Consider the following 12,664-nt stretch of genomic DNA (forward strand, 5'->3'; position numbering starts at 1 on the left):
GAAACTGTTTAAAGTAATGTTGATGTCAGCACAACGAAAGAACTGCAAAGAAGAGTAAATGTTGATGTCAGCACAACGAAAGAAACTGTAAAGTAATGGTTGATGTCAGCACAACGAAAGAAACTGTAAGTAAAGTTTGATGTCAGCACAACGAAAGAAACTGTAAGTAAAGTTGATGTCAGCACAACGAAAGAAACTGTAAAGTAAAGTTGATGTCAGCAAACGAAAGAAACTGTAAAGTAATGTTGATGTCAGCACAACGAAAGAAACTGTAAAGTAATGTTGATGTCAGCACAACGAAAGAAACTGTAAAGTAATGTTGATGTCAGCACAAACGAAAGTAAACAGGTAAAGTAATGTTGATGTCAGCACAACGAAAGAAACGGTAAAGTAATGTTGATGTCAGACACACGAAATAAACTGTAAAGTAAAGTTGATGTCAGCACAACGAAAGAAACTGTAAAGTAAAGTTGATGTCAGCCATCTTTTTTGTTTCTTCTTCCTTAGGGAAGAAAAATTACTTTATAATTGAAAAATAATGAAACATGATCAATTTAATAACATGAGCCTTTTGCCTGTCATAATATTGAGAAAAGACAACATACAGAAGTGACTACACGGACCTCCTTTCTAACCTCATGCTGAGAGAGTTAACACAACGAGTCCTATCGTAACGTCCGGCACGTTTTGGAATTCTAACCTCCTTTATTAAACAGACTGCTGGGTTGTATCATTGGATTCGTCTATTTCTTCTGCATCCGTAGATACCAACAGGAGTCTGTGTGATTAACCGTGGGCTAGGCTACACTAGTACATAAGATTCGTTAGAAGGTAAGGTATAATAAACTCACTAGTTGTGTCACAAACTCCACATAATCGTCACTGACAAGTTGGATGATAATTCCCAGTGAGCAAATTTTATGTACTTACCAGTATTCATAATAAATACTTTTTATCAGGTTTTTGCTTTGGCTGAGCTTTTTTAAAATGGACGTTTGTCAATTAACTCCTGGATGACACTGGTTTATGTCAAATAGTTTTGTGTTCTACTTGTAGCCCTGTGTCAGAGTCGTGTGTTAGGTGGCAGGGAGTCAGGAGAATCAAACTGTGTTCTACTTGTACCCTGTGTCAGAGTCGTGTGTATAGGTGGAGGGAGTCAGGAGAATCAAACTGTGTTCTACTTGTAGCCCTGTGTCAGAGTCGTTGTATAGGTGGCAGGGAAGTCAGGAGAATCAAACTGTGTTCTACTTGTAGCCCTGTGTCAGAGTCGTGTGTATAGGTGGCAGGGAAGTCAGGAGAATCAACTGTGTTCTACTTGTAGCCCTGTGTCAGAGTCGTGTGTATAGGTTGGCAGGGAAGTCAGGAGAATCAAACTGTGGTTCGTACTTTGTAGCCCTGTGTCAGAGTCGTGTGTATAGGTGGCAGGGAAGTCAGGAGAATCAAACTGTGTTCTACTTGTAGCCTGTGTCAGAGTCGTGTGTATAGGTGGCAGGGAAGTCAGGAGAATCAAACTGTGTTCTACTTGTAGCCCTGTGTCAGAGTCGTGTGTATAGGTGGCAGGGAAGTCAGGAGAATCAAACTGTTTCTACTTGTAGCCTCGTGGTCAGAGTCGTGTGTATAGGTGGCAGGAAGTCAGGAGCATCAAACTGTGTTCTACTTGTAGCCTGTGTCAGAGTCGTGTGTATAGGTGGCAGGGAAGTCAGGAGAATAAAACTGAATTAATGGAGTTGTTTAATAACAATAAACAAAACATACTCCAAAACTAAATATAACAATAACAAAGTGTGTACGAGGACCCGTTGAGCAAAATACAAACAACACAAAGCTGAATAATAAACAATCTCTGACAAAGACATGAGGGGAAACAGAGGGTTAAATTGACTCCCGGGTGGCGCAGTGGTCTAGGGCACTGCAATCGCAGTCCTAGCTGCGCCACCAGAGTCTCTGGGTTCGCGCCCAGCTCTTTCGCAGCCGGCCGACCGGGAGGTCCGTGGGGCGACGCACAATTGGCATAGCGTCGTCCGGGTTAGGGAGGTTTGGCCGTAGGGATATCCTTGTCTCAGTATGTAAAAAATATAAATAATAAAATGTATGCACTCTACTGTAAGTCGCTCTGGATAAGAGCGTCTGCTAAATGACTAAAATGTAAAATGTACACAACAGGTAAGAATGGGATTGAAACCAGGTGTGTAGGAAGACAAGACAAAACCAATGGAAAATGGATCAATGATGGCTAGAAGACCGGTGACGTCGACCGCCGAGCACCGCCCGAACAAGGAGAGGCTGACATCGCAGTGATGACACCTGGTTTTGTGCTGAAAAGAAAATGGTAAAACAGTTACTTATTTGTGAGACTAAATATAAAGGCTGGACGTGCAGATTAAAGAAAGTCAGATTAATGAAAGTCAGATTAATGAAAGTCAGATTAATGAAAGTCAGATTAAATGAAATCCGATTAATGAAAGTCCGATTAATGAAAGTCAGATTAATGAAAGTCAGATTATGAAAATCAGATTATGAGTCAGATTAATGAAATCAGATAATGAAGGTCAGATTAATGAAAATCAGATTAATGAAAGTCAGATTAATGAAAATCAGATTAATAGAAGTCAGATTAATGAAAATCAGATTAATGAAGGTCAGATTAATGAAAAGCCTATTTTTTGTTCAGGTTCAAGACTGATATGTTAAAGACGAAGAAAGTTTGTCATCTTGAAAGGGAGGTCACGTCAGGAAGATTAGAACGACAATGATAGTCTGTTTTATACGTGTGACTGTGTGGAAATAAGATTTCAAACTTCTGAGAAACGTTTGTGTGAAGTATGTGTATCAAATCAAATCAAAATCTAATGTTATTGGTCACATACACATGGTTGTAGATGTTAATGCTAGTGTAGCAAAATGCTTGTCAGTGTTATGGAGCTACGATTCCAAACCTCTAGGAGACGTTGTGTCACAGCAGAGAGCAGTCTCATCCAGAGCAACCTGTATGCATATGTTTTCCCTCACCGCGGCTGGGATGTGTAATGGTCTAACTTACAGAAGATCTTAGTAATCTTTTCCGGGAGCCTTATGACCACAGGGAAAAATAGTGTAGCGACACGTGTGTATTGCATGATTCTGAGAAATATTCACAGAGTCACTGTGTTGAAAATGTTCTTATCAATGGGCAAGTTTGTTCGTTTTTTTGTGATGTTTTGGAATCTGTTTTTATGGATCTCTGCTAGTTTAGACCAGCTGAAACCTGGACACAGACGGAGGCCTACTGCTTTTAGACTACTGTTGGTAGTAGGAGGTAGTTACATTCTGTAACGTTTAGGAAGGTAGTTACATTCTGTAACGTTTAGGGAGGTAGTTACATTCTTGTAATGTTTAGGGAGGTAGTTCATTCTGTAATGTTTAGGGAGGTAGTTACCATTCTGTAATATTTAGGGAGGTAGTTGGTAGTAGGTAGGTAGTTACATTCTGTAACGTTAGGGTAGTTTTTGTTGTTTAGGGAGGTAGTTACATTCTGTAATGTTTAGGGAGGTAGTTACATTATGTAATGTTATAGGAGGTAGTTACATTATGTAATGTTTAGGGAGGTAGTTACATTCTGTCGTTTAGGGAGGTAGTTACATTTAGGGAGGTAGTTGGTAGTAGGAGTGTTCATTCTGTAAGTTTAGGGGGTAGTTACATTCTGTTACATTTAGGAAGAGTTTGTTAGTAGGAGGTAGTTAATTTAGGCAGTGGCGTGCCGTGGGCCTGGGCCTGGGCCTTCAGTGAGGTACTACACAGTCCACCCGAATTAATCCACCTCTTATTATATCTTTGATGTCATGGTCTAGAACTATCATTAGACAGAAACAGCAGATACGGTACTAGCAGTTGCGTACTTGAAAATTGACATTGCATATTTGACTTGGTTTACACCTTAAAAACAAATGACACGATCAATGAGTCTTTTCAATCTTCTTCACCTTTTCATTGTGCAGCTCCGTTGCCCTGCGCGCTTGTTTTTTGAGCTGTAGATCCACTCCGGTGTCCCCAAAAGTTTTCAAAAGCACAATTGCTTGTAAGTGCCCAGCCGTACTTTGGCGTCTCGTTGCTGCCTTGGTTAGACACCTCAAGTTTGCAAAGCCAGTGTGGCTCCAAACACCAAATCGATCACTTGCAAATAATAGGCATTCCCAGCAGTACAGTTTGCAGTGCTTCTCGGAGCCTGTGAGCCATTGACAGCGCTCGTAGTTGAAACTTTGAAAGTGGCTTTCCCGCCTGTGACAGGCTTTGTGGCGTCGGGCGCACTCTCCTTACAATGTCTAACTTTCTTTGAAAAGTTCGTCTTGAGATGGCGTTATAATTATATCCTCGACCAAATCGATATCTTCTCCTCCTTCCGCCATTGTGGGTTGAAAAAACAGCTTACGCGAATTAATTCGTTTATCATTCAGTTTCCTAGATCTGCATAGACCTGCCCATGGACTGCCTCTCAATATTGGTAATCCAATCAAAAGACGTGCACGCAACGCCTGCTAGTGCTCTGGTGTAACACTGGAGCCAGCTAGCAGGCGTACAATAGCCAACTCTAAAGCTGATTGGTTGACACTAAATTTTAATTTCCATTCAAGCTACAAGCGCCGCACTGTTGATTCTGAAGGCCTGAGGGCAGATTTTAGACCCCTGGCAACACATGATGGCTGAATTGATTGGATAAAAGATCTAACATAAAGACCAGCCCTCCAAATCTCAACCTGGGGCTGGAAGCAGTGCAACCAAGAGGAAAGCTATGAAATGAAGAGTACAACTCTTACTCTGGGGATATTTAATACATATTTGTGGGAAAATATATTTTAAAAAATAAATTATATTCTGATGAGTTTTAGGCCAGCAGAGAAGGCCTTGCAGGCCCTGACGGCCCCACTGCATTGTACTGCTGATATCTAACACAGCCATGTTGGTGATGATGATGGTGATGATGATGATGATGGTGGTGATGATGTTGATGATGGTGGTGATGATGATGTTGATGATGGTGGTGATGATGATGATGGTGGTGATGATGATGTTGATGATGGTGGTGGTGATGGTGGTGGTGATGATGGTGGTAATGATGATGATGTTGATGGTAGTGGTGATGATGATTGCGATGATGATGGTGACGGTTGGAAAAATCGAGCAATCATAAGTCATGAAATGGTGGTCAATCATCGTGGAAATGTCCTGCACATTTGTACAGTTGACGGGACAATGACATACACGGTCTGAAATCCCACGCTATAGGCAAGGTGCACTTTGACTGTAACTGTGGTCACGTGTTGTCTATTTTTCCATCCAGGATGTGACTGTTTGTATTTGATGGTTATACACTGACCTCTTCAGAGCAGTAAGTACAGTTTGAGCTTATCTATATACAGATGTTGTTCTTCTGGACAATAGTTAGAGAGTACTGCTTGGTTTTCGTATTGATCAAGGATCCCGATTYGCCGCTGCAAAAGKATCAGCTACTCTTCCTGGAGTCCACAGGAAACATGWCATCATACATAGWACAMAACATWATTAGTCAAGGACTGAAATAAATCAGTTTAAAACGTCACACATAGCTTACATATRAGTARATACACACAATATCTAGGATTAATACATAGTACAATGCAAATTACAATACAAGATATATGAAATGGCTGTGTCTCTTCACTGTAACGACCCCACATTTCCCCATCACAAGCACTTTTCAGAACTAAAGTACGGATAGGTACCATCAAGTACCAGGGAAACCCATTAAACTTTCGTTCTCCGCGTCAGTTAATAAAATGGTTGACACTGGCCACGCTCCAGCTTGGTGCTCCGACCGCGAAGAGGAAAACCCTGACGGGTGCACTCGCTCCAGCCGAGGACTCCGAGAAGCGTTTACACGMCGGCTTCTGAGAAAACCACCTGGGACTTCCCACATCGCAACAGATGGGCGAGCAAACCCAACCTTGCTCCCYGTTAGGGACYGAACYGTGCCCTGAGGAGCCAACAATAACCCCAGGTTCAGCATCTGTTAGCAGAATGTCTCCTTTCCACTTATACAGAGTTCATATAAGGCTTTTGACTTCACTAGGAGATATAAGGAATAAGTGAAGTCACAGTGATTTCATAGACATGTTAGTGAATATGGTTATATATGGGAATATTAATATATATGAATATATTAACCTTGATGTTAATCTAAGCTGCTATAATCACTTTGGATCCCTGGTATTGACAATGTGACAGCTTCCTGTGACAGCTTCCTGTAACTGTAGGTGGCAAGAATCAGACTCCTCTTGGATACTGTCCTAACTTTACTTTCACAGTTTAGTTTTTTAAAGCATTTGCACCTGAGCAACGTTTGTATCGGTCTTGTATCGGTATCGGTCGTTTGTATTCCTGTTTATTCAGCATCTATCATTTAACATGATAAAATCCCTTGCCATGGGTTCTAGCTCTTGTCCTGATCTAGTCCTTGAAGATTTGACTCACTGCGATTTCAACATGTGCTCCATCCATTCTGCCCCAGATTGGCAGCACTGTTTTTTCCTGTCCTTYCAGTAGTTTACAGACCCAGGGACCTGCCAGCTCTGCGGCAATTCCTTGACAGAAGTCTAACTCCCTCTGCTGGATACTTTTAGTACACGCAGATAGTGACAAGACATCGTGGTATTCCAGATGAGAGAGTCTACTGCCAGCCTACCTGTGTGGGTGGATCCTTTATCAATTAGTTGACATGCGTAACAATAAGGAAATCAAAGGTGAAAGTAAAGTTTCACATCTGCCATTTCAGCGCACAAAAGGGACATCGGATTCAATACATAACTAGATTGGATAGATAGATTTATCCAGCGTTAACCTAAATTCAGAGGTAAGTTAAATGAGCGGAGGAAACAGTGCGTTCACTCTAGGACTATAACGTTATATTTATATGGATGTCCTCTGAATAGGTTCCATTGCATCGTGTTTGCGTGTGAGACATCGAATTCTGCGCCTCTAGTTGTGTTCAAGTTCGGGAGAAAAAAACCATATCACAGTAAGTCGTGGTTTACTTAAATAACTCTATGATTTCTCCAAAACACTTAATTGTACCGTAGCCAGTGATGTAGTTGTAAATCGTGAGGTGCCAGAACAAAAAGTTAGGGTGAGAGGGGGGTGGGGGAATTTCCGAGGTACCAGAACACAAAGTGAGGGTGATAGGGGAGTGACCTGGGGAGATTTGAGGTCTCTGAACGCATTAAAAAGAAGAAAAAAAAACGTTTATAATAAACATTGCATGCATATCATRGCATTTGCGTAGTGGCATAGAGCAGTAGAGGAGAGACACTGAAGATGCATATATGGGGAACATTTATAGTAGCCTAGGATCTGGGGAAAATCTGGCCTTTTATAAACACATTTCATGAAAATTCTACTCTTTTTACATGACTGGAGACTATGGCAAATCTTGTTTAATACCGCACAAGTGATCGAAATGGCAGGCTACTTTGACACTGACAAAACTGAGAATCTGACATCAATAAAAACGACCTGTCTTGAATCCATTAATATCCTAGGCCTAGGCGTGTGGAACACATATTGTAGCTACAATATGAGGAGGAAATTATAGTCCTGAACATGTTTTCTGGTCAAACCCCACCTCAAATTTGATTTTGCCAACGAGTAGGCTAGATGTATGTTGTTGCATAAATAAGACTTTTTTTCACAGATCCTGTTTTTGCATATGTAACAGTTTAACTTTAGTCCGTCCCCTCGCCCCGACCCGAGCGCGAACCAGGGACCTTCTGCACACATCAACAACAGTCACCCACGAAGCATCGTTACCCATCGCTCCACAAAAGCCACTACTTCAAGGTCTCCGTTTGAAAGGCTATTTAGCGCGCACCACCGCTAACTAGCTAGCATTTCACATCCGTTACACATACTACAGTGTCCTGCCAGACACTCAGCTGTCAATCGGAAATATAGCCTGGACACAAACAATAATAATAAGTACCTTATTACAAGTTCAACATACTTTTTTTAAAACCAAGTGCTATTGTGGATTATGTGATGTCTAGCTACAGATAGATGTCATAATTTGACCAGCTTCTCACAACAGGAAAATAATCCCGCAGCAACAGGAAATGTGAATTATTATGGTCATTTRTGTAGGAGCTGATACATTTTTTGTTAGGATAAATCAAGTCTGACATTTTTAAAGTGGAAATTACAAACTTTAGAAGCCTTTTTAAAACTRGAATACACTTCAATTTGCATTTGTTGCTGCCCAGGAAATGTATCTTCGACAACAGAGTGATCAAATTAACATAGTACACCTGTATCTTGTATCCTCCCTCTAGAATAGATAGACTAGACTAAAATGTCTAGACCACAAAGACTACGCTGAGCGTCCCGTATCACAGCCCTCAATCATGAGTTCCTCACAGGAAACAGAGGAAGATGAGGGTGGTGTGGAAAGCAGGTAAGCCCCTACATGCTTTTTCAATTGTAATTTTATCAGCATACCCGTTGTAAATTAAGGCAAATTGAATTGATGATGGCTTACTGGCATGTCACAGCTTCATTCATATCTAGTAATATTTTAACAGGAATATTAAATAAAACATGAATGTACGTTTAACATAATGAAAAATACATCTTATGTTTCACAGTTGCAGTAAATAGTAATATTGCAATAATAAGTCATTAACAGTTTATAAACTAGACCTATATACGGTACCAGTCAAAAGTTTCACAACACCTACTCATTCAAGGTTTTTTCTTTATTTTTACTATTTTCTACATTGTAGAATAATAGTGAAGACATCAACACTATGTAAATAACCCATATAGAATCATGTAGCAACCAAAACAGTGTTAAACAAATCAAAATATGTTTTATTATATTATTTTATCATGTATATTTTAAAATATGCTGCACCAGATGACCTGGCCTCTACAATCACCTGACCTCAACCCAACTGAGATGGTTTGGGATGAGTTGGACTGCAGAGTGAAGGAAAAGCTGCTCAGCATATGTGGGAACTCCTTCAAGGCTGTTGGAAAAGCATTTCAGGTGAAGCTGGTTGAGAGAATGCCAAGCTGTGCAAAGCTGTCATCAAGGCAAAGGGTGGCTACTTTGAAGAATCTCAAATATAAAATATATTTTGATTTGTTTAACAATTTTTTGGTTGCTACATGATTCCATGTGTGTTATTTCATAGTTTTGATTTCTTCACTGTTATTCCACAATGTAGAAAATAGTAAAAATAAAGAAAAACCCTTGAATGAGTAGGTGTGTCCAAACTTRTGACCTGTACTGTACATTATAAACCTTTCAGAAATTATTGTAAACCTTAAAGGGAAACTTCACCTAAAAACTATATTTTTCTATTTGTTTCATTAGTCCATTGTTGATATACACCCAAAATGTTTTGCACGTCAGCAATCAAGTTTTCAAGATATWTAACTTTCAAGATMGTGTAGCAGACGGACATTTGTTTTGTCTTGTCCTGTCCCYTGTATATATAGTTTTCTTCGTATATATTTAATATATTTTTCATATTTTTTAATCTCAATTTCCATCTACGGACTGAACATACTCTCCTGCAACCCGCCTCTAACCTCAATGTGGTACGGATCTGCTATTTTTTATACTTTAGAACCGGAACCCCCAACAGAAGCTAGCCAGCTTACTAGCTAGTAGCCAGTTAGCCACTGTAGCGGTCATCACCGTTAACCCAGACATCAGCCAGCCTCAGCCCGGCCAATTCCTGCCATCTGCACAGCGCGTTATCAACCCAACAGACGCATATCGGATTGCTCTTTCTCCTACCCACATCTCCCGATTCCTACCGCAGCTTCTGAACGTTATCACCGGATCATCGCAGCTAGCTAGCTGCTATCCGAGTGGCTACTCCTGGCTAACCGTCTGCTGTCCCGAAGCAAGCAGTTAGCCTGAGCTAGCCCTCCGAGCTAGGCCCATCTCCCGGCTATCCGAAGAGATCCATCAGACAATTCCTGGTCTTCGTACCTCTTTGGCACATGGCCGGCCCTTTTCTGCCCGACACAGAGCCCACGCCGATCCATCACCGTCCCACACAACTCCAGGTCCCACTGTCGTGCAGACGTAACATCCGATCGCGTGTCCTTCGCACAGGCCCATCTCTGCTCAACGTCCCCCGCAGGCCACTGCTAGCCCCTGCTAGCCCGGCCCGCTAGCTGTCTGATTCGCCTGTGTCTCCAGCTTGCCTAGCTACTCACTGGACCCTATGATCACTAGGCTATACATACCTCTCCTAATGCCAATATGCCTTGTCTATTGCTGTTTGGTGACTTGATATGTCTTATTTCACTGTAGACCTCCAGCCCTGCTCAATATGCCTAAGCTACCCCTTTGTTCCACCCCCCCAACATGTGGTGACCTCACCCCTACGCTTAAATGGTGCCTCTAGAGACACAACCTCTCTCATCGTCACTCAATCCCTAGGTTTACCGACCCTGTACTCACATCCTACATACCTTCTCTCTACACTATGCCTTGAATCTATTATTCCGTCCCAGAAACCTGCTCCTTTTACTCTTTGTTCCGAACGCCACTAGACAACCCAATTCTTATTACCTCATCACCCATACTCTTACCCCTACTCCTCCTCTGTTCCTCTGTGCATGTAGAGGTTAACCCAGGCCCCTGCAGCCCCAGCATCACTCCCATTCCCCACGCACTCTCATTGTTGACTTCTGTAACCGGTCAAAGCCTTGGTTATGTATGTTAGCATTAGAACTCCTCCCCTAAATCATTTTATTCACTGCATTAGCAACCCACTCCACTCCTGCCTACCCACCCCACGCCGCATGTCCTACCGCCGTGTCTGAATTTCCCTGCTTAGGAAGCGCCACCAAAAATCCTAAATTTCCCATCCGAACTATAAAATTTCCGACAAGATAGAACTGCCAAGGGCGGAGTTTGCAATCTACCTCAGCAGATACCTGCCCAGAGTTCTTGCCGCATCCTAATCCAGGTCTGTGCGCCAAACACATTTGGAACTTCATACCTCTTTACAATCCACCTTCTCCAGACAACAAGTCTCTCACGTGCCCTCCGGTTATAGAGAGCCCCCCGTCAGCCCCCTCAGCTGTCCCTGACACACCCAGCATACGTGAACTGATTCTGCCCGCCCATCATTCTTCAGAGTTGTCACTCGTTAGGTGGACCTACAACTAGGGACATAGCTCAACACCCTACGCGCTGCTCCTCCAAGCAATCTAAACTAGATCCGCCCTCCCAAGCTCTCCAACGCTCCCAAATTATCCAAGGATAGCCTACCAGGTATCACCCGTAACATCCGACTCACTCCCGCCCTACGCCACTTAAAATGAGAAACTTGTTCTCAACTGGCCTACCCGATTTAAATAAAGGTGAAACTAAATAAAAATTAAAACCCTATCAAAAATACACAACCATATGAGCGATTTGCATCAGGATGCAACATGCATTATACGGCTGTATTCTCATATTCATCTGAAATATTCATATACTTCAACTGATGCTGATACGCCAAACACCCATATTTGGGACTTATACTCAACAATGGACTCAATGCACAACCACACAACATCGAAAGATACGTTTTCCAGTCCTCACTCTTCCTTAACATGTTGGATGTTTACCCCAAACCTACCACATTATTCGACTTGTACCCCTGACACGAAACATGATCCTTGCCTTCTCATCCTAATTTTATTTACCAACTGACTTGTGGCACCACCCAGATTCACGGTTTTTCATTGATGCAATTTATATTACAGCCCCGATCTGTGCAGTCGCAGCATCTCAGCACCCAGCTATCTGTCCATGAAAGAGTGACCATTAATGGGTCGGCCCATTAATTTCAGAGATGGAGTTTTGATGGAGCGTTTAGGTGAGTTTAAACATTTTGCACAAGGAAAGTGGAATAGAAAGGTCTGAATACTGGTTTAGTTTCAACTGAAATGCGAAAACAGGAAGATTTGTTCAATAGAATTCTTTACCTCTCAATACAAAGGCTGGTAGGAGGGCATCATTGCTATGTTCACAGTTGCAGTCATAATAATATTGTTATCATAATGTCTGCGCCACTCACATAAAGTCTGATTGGTGGAGTGCTGCAGAGATGGTTGTCCTTCTGGAAGGTTCTCCCACATCTCCACAAGGAACTCTGAGAGCTCTGTCAGAGTGACCGTCGGGTTCTTGTTCACCTCACGACCAAGGCCCTTCTCTCCCAATTGCTCAATTTGGCGGGGCCAGCTCTAGGAAGAGTCTGGTGTTCCAAACTTCTTCCATTAAGATGATGGAGGCCACTGTTTTTTGGGGACCTTCAATTCTGCAGAAATGTTTTGGTAACCCTCTAGACTGTGCTCGACACAATCCTGTCCTGAGCTCTACAGACAATTCCTTCAACCTCATGGTTGGTTTTGCTCTGACATCACACTGTCAACTGAGGGACTTATATAGACAGGTGTGTGCCTTTCCAAATCATGTCCAATCAATTGAATTACCACAGTGGACTCCAATCAAGTTCTAGAAACATCAAGGATGATCATGGAAAAAGGATACGTTACCTGAGCTCAATTCGAGTCTCATAGCAAAGGGTCTGAAATACTTATGTAAATGTGATATTTCAGTTTTATTTTTTATATATTGCTAAATTCT

General features: G+C 41.9%; 2 long non-coding RNA genes across 2 annotated transcripts in view; both read left to right on the forward strand.

The window, feature by feature from the left end:
- LOC139024046 (uncharacterized) overlaps window positions 1-12,664 on the forward strand; it is a 14,885-nt gene that overhangs the window by 1,591 nt on the left and 630 nt on the right. Inside the window, exons 2-4 of the long non-coding RNA XR_011475283.1 lie at window positions 3,296-3,351; window positions 3,437-3,457; window positions 3,615-3,646. This is a non-coding gene — a long non-coding RNA (uncharacterized lncRNA). The remainder of the gene's footprint in view (window positions 1-3,295; window positions 3,352-3,436; window positions 3,458-3,614; window positions 3,647-12,664) is intronic.
- On the forward strand, window positions 6,758-8,449 carry LOC112069142 (uncharacterized). The gene is made up of 3 exons (XR_002893682.2): window positions 6,758-6,862; window positions 6,942-7,027; window positions 8,334-8,449. It is a non-coding gene; the product is annotated as an uncharacterized lncRNA (long non-coding RNA).

The sequence above is a fragment of the Salvelinus sp. IW2-2015 genome, unplaced genomic scaffold (genome assembly GCF_002910315.2).
Source record: "Salvelinus sp. IW2-2015 unplaced genomic scaffold, ASM291031v2 Un_scaffold915, whole genome shotgun sequence".
Taxonomy (NCBI): Eukaryota; Metazoa; Chordata; class Actinopteri; order Salmoniformes; family Salmonidae; genus Salvelinus; species Salvelinus sp. IW2-2015.